The sequence below is a fragment of the Apaloderma vittatum genome, unplaced genomic scaffold, assembly GCF_000703405.1.
Source record: "Apaloderma vittatum isolate BGI_N311 unplaced genomic scaffold, ASM70340v1 scaffold25391, whole genome shotgun sequence".
Classification (NCBI taxonomy): Eukaryota; Metazoa; Chordata; class Aves; order Trogoniformes; family Trogonidae; genus Apaloderma; species Apaloderma vittatum.
In genome coordinates this window covers 10106-14374 of record NW_009701200.1, presented here as the reverse complement: position 1 = coordinate 14374, position 4269 = coordinate 10106, and the positions used below count along the sequence as shown (strand labels likewise).

The 4269-nt window shown below is 53.8% G+C and overlaps 1 protein-coding gene across 1 annotated transcript in view; it reads left to right on the top strand.

The window, feature by feature from the left end:
* Window positions 1-4269, top strand: part of LOC104281174 (casein kinase II subunit alpha') — a 13545-nt gene that overhangs the window by 596 nt on the left and 8680 nt on the right. Inside the window, exon 2 of the mRNA XM_009879080.1 lies at window positions 271-321. The gene's annotated coding sequence lies outside the window, so the exon portion shown is untranslated. The remainder of the gene's footprint in view (window positions 1-270; window positions 322-4269) is intronic.

Here is a 4269-nt window from a genome sequence, read left to right as displayed (position 1 = left end):
GTGCTTCCTCCTGCAACGAGCTGCCAGACTTTAGCCCCTGGTGCCACCTTGCCCAGTGCTGTCTGCTCTCCGTAGCACGGGGAGGAGCAGCGCTGGCCCAAAATGCCGCGTTAGTGTTTGCCACGGGGGTGTAAGTGGTTTCTCTCGCTGTCCTGCTCCCGCCCTGCTCTCTGCATTGAGGGTCAGGCAGGAAGCAAAACCTTTCTCGGGTCTCTTGGAGCAAAGTAAAAGTCAAGAGGGTGTTTCAAGCCATGTCTCTCTCTCTTGCAGTCAAAGACCCCTGCTCTGGTGTTTGAGTACATCAACAACACAGATTTTAAGGTGAGTCTGCTGGAGTGTGGAGTGAGGTGGGGGGGCTTCCCTTTTCTCTTCGGAGTGAGGGCTCTGGTCTTGGGTTGTCAGATACTTCTCGAGGGCTGTGGTGGGAGTTCGGAGTTTCCGCCTGTGTCGGCTTCGCCTTCCTTTCCCCGTGAAAATCAGAAACGTGTAAATAGGCTCTAGATAAGAAGGACTAAAAAAATCTTGTGTGCTGAGTCTCCTCCCAACTTTGAGGAGTAAGTTCAACAGGTTAGATATTCTTACTCCCCTCTCAATGTAGTCATCGCTGCTGGGCTATAGACTCCGCCCAAGCTAATCCCTGCTCCACGATGCTCTGGTTACAGCAGCGCAGTTGATGGAGTGAGTGACACCGTTTTTTGCTGGAATCCTTCAAACCTGGGCACTGTGGGGTGGCAGAAGCTGGAGAGCATGTCTTCCACTGCCGGTGGGCCGGGTAGCGGGACACCGAGCGGTCTTAAATACATCTTAAGAGCTTTTCTGCTTGCCCAAGGCCGCAGCATGTTCCCTGTCTCTTCTGATTTCTGGGGAGCTCCAAGTGGCATTACTTCTTCTCAAACAGGGGGGTCCTTCTATCTGAGTGCAGCGAGGACTGCCCGTGCCACCCCAGACGCTTCTGGCTGGCAGTGCCAAGCTGGTACACAAAAATGAGGTGTAATTAGCAGCCGCACCTATTTTAATGGCATCTTTGCTTTTCCCCCATGTGAATCTTTACACTAAGTCAGTGGTGGAGAATTAATTGATCGGCTGCCATTAGGAAACCAGCAATCATCCCCTCCTGCACTCCTCAGAGATCTCTTTCATTCCATGTTACAGGACGGTGCTTTTTTTTCTTCCCATCCACGCTAGCCTGTTGCGTAGGTCCACACTTTTTAGGATGCAGCTTCAGCAGCGCGCTTCGTTTCTGTCCCTCTGGGGCAAGCTCTGCCGGGTGGGAGCCTGTGCACAGCCAGAGCTGCAGCTGTGCAGCTTGTCCCAACGGTAGTTAATCTCACGGACAGACTGACTCCAGAGGCTGGAATAACAGCAACCTGCAGGAATGTCTGCCCTAACAGACTGGGAGTGAGCAAACAGCCGTGAGAGGAGCGCTGCGCGGTGAGCTTTTGGGGCTAATTAAAGCAGGCCAGGTTCGTCTGGGCTTCGTTGACGTTAGATGGGCTGGTACAGTGCCACGTGTGTGTCAGGAACGTCTCCCCGTGCTTCTCCCGGTGACTCATTGTAAGGCTGATCCTGGAAGTTTTTAACTTTCAGTTTAGGGAGTTCTTCCTTTATTTATATTTTTAATACCTGGCTCGAGATAAAATAGATTGTTAGGGTGGTGGCTCTCCTTGCCAAGGATCACTTTGTGTGTCTCCTCGTCAAAATGTGATTACACCGTTCTGTTGTGTCCTTAGAGGGGAAAAAATTACCATCAGATACACCACCTGGTAATTGAAATGCATTCACAAAGTGGAGTGTTTAGTGCCTCAAGACCCACAGGGACTCTTCAGTGAAAAATGCAGGGCTTGGTGTACGTGGTAGCTCAGCTGTCCTGGCCACGCTGAGAGCCATCACGGACGCCCTCACAGCGGGCGAGGCAGCGTCAGTCCGGCCGCAGCAGCAGGAGCCGCGCTCAGCTCTGGCTGTTGCATTAGAAACGAGGGTACGAGTGTGCGGCAGGTCCTTTGCGGGCTCCTCGGGGAAAGCTGAGCTCCTCGAGGAGGTCCGGATTCACAACCGCACAAGTCCCAGGTGGAGAGTGTCGATGCTTTTGATGCTGGTGGGTACAAGGCAGGAATAACTTGTCTTGGGAATGCAAGCGTGTCCCCCAGGGCGTGCAGTCTGGCTGTTGCTGCCCAGAGCGTATTTTTAACCTGAATTTCACTGGCTGAGTGTGGGGTGTGTGTGTTGTTTGAGCTGTGCTCCCATCTGCTCTGCTGCCCGTTTGCGTCGGTTCCTGGGGCCGCAGCTAACCGGCGGATGAGAGCTGCTGCTACTCGCAGGTGCCCATGGATATCTTCTTCTACACAGAAGCTTCCAAGCTGTCCCTTCCCTTGCTCTGAAGTGCCCTTGCCAAGCAGGAAGTGCAGAGTAGGTGGGACCACTTGTGCTGGAGGCCTTTCCTGGCCCCTGTACGTCTCCACACAGAGCAGCTGGAGAGCACCTGGTCGGCGTCTGCTCTGCTCCACGGTCCTGATCTCCCTGGGCAGCGAAATTCTGCTGGAGTTTAGTGCCACGTGAGCCAATTCTGGTGCTGGTGTTCATTTTGAGGTGGCTGCTGCTGATCAGCCCATCTCTGCGTTGACTTCTGGAGTCAGCAGGACTGACAAGGACCATGCGAGGACCACGCATCTCACCGGCAAATCGCCTTAAGGGTGCGCAAGGGGCTGCCCCTGGCCGTGCCATTGCCAGCTGCTTTATGGAATTGCATTTTTTTTCCTCTGTCCTCTTGGCAGCAGCTGCTCACAAGCCTGCATGTCTCCTCGGCTGTCTCTTTTCTCAATGTTGTTTCCTTCAATGTTGTTATTCTTTGCTCAGTGTTGATACTTTCACCCCTTTGCCCATTCAAACAACCAACCGGACGTTCTCCACACCCCTGGAGATCACTGCTGGGTTTCCTCAACACTCTGTGCTTGGGCAGAAACTGCAGTTCTGTGGGGCCTAAGCTATGACCGTGGATGATTCCAGATCAGGAGCACAAGCTGCTGTTCCAGGCAGTTTGGTGGTGTGATACCTCCCTAGAGCTGATTACATTTTCTTAAATTACCCGTCTGGGTCTGTTCTAGAAGCGGTGACTCTGTACTGATGAGTTGGAACGATACTGAACGCGTTGTCTGCGGCATGAGGACAGCACCTTGTGTATGGGGCTGGTGCTTCTCTTCAGACCTGCTGTGTCTCTGAGCACTCGGGCTACTCACAGTCGTCTGCAGAGCCGTGCGGTCCGTTGGGCGCAAAAGATCTTTTGCTAATTGGTTTCAAACTGGAAACAAGACGCCTGTCTTTCAACTGCTGCCAGCGTTGTGAAGTCCGTGAGCTTACCTGGTCTTCATTCGTTCTTCGTTGCCCTGAAGAAGGACGTCTCTTAGGAAGAAGGAGGCAGAGGCAGGTCTCGAGGAGCAGCTCTGCGCTGGGTTTGCTGTTTTCTTCTTAAAGCAGACCAGCACGTTTGCAGCTGAGGAACGGGAGATGGGCAAGGAAGGCGAGTGGCAAAAGGTTGCTTTAGGATGTTCGAGCTGTTGGAGTTGTGGGGACAGCGGGCGTTTGAGTCAGGTCTTGCACTTTGCCTGCAACCTGGTGAATTTTCAGGCCAAGCTGCTGTGAGGGAAGCATGTGTGTGGGTTTTATCCTTTAACATCCAAGGTTAGTTTAAAAAATAGTTGTTGCCCTGCACAGGCAATGCAGAAGTATGAAAAGTTATCCTCCCTCGTGTGGCTGCCGAGGCCCAGATGCTTTAGGAGCTGTTTCATTTTGCTGCTGCCTGCCCTGCACCCCAAAGCAGTGTCTCTCCTCACAGCCACCCTCTTGTTTGCAGATGCTGCTGCCTGCACGTAGCCAGCTGTGTTGCTCACTCAAGGGAGAAGAATACGCGTTTAACTCCTGTCAGCCCCGTGGAGAGGGGAAGCGTGTCTCTGCCTCCTCGGGCACTAGTGGGATTAGTTTGCGACTGGTTTACGTGGTGTGTGCCAAAAGCTGGGAGAGGGGTAGAGGCTGCCTGTGGGCGAGGCCTTGTGAGACCTAACTGGCTAAGCAGGTGCTGGAGCTGGGTCTCCACAGTGATATTCCCAGCAGTTTTACTCCAAAGAGGGGGAACGTGTCTGTAAAGGAGGTGTCTGCTCTCCCCTGCTAGGCTGGGCAAAGCTGTGGAGCCCGCCGTCAAAATCTTGGGGCAGCTGCTGCGTGGGACCCCCTTGCCGCGGACCGCGTGGCTCCCTCCCTCAATGCAGCCTGCCGGGG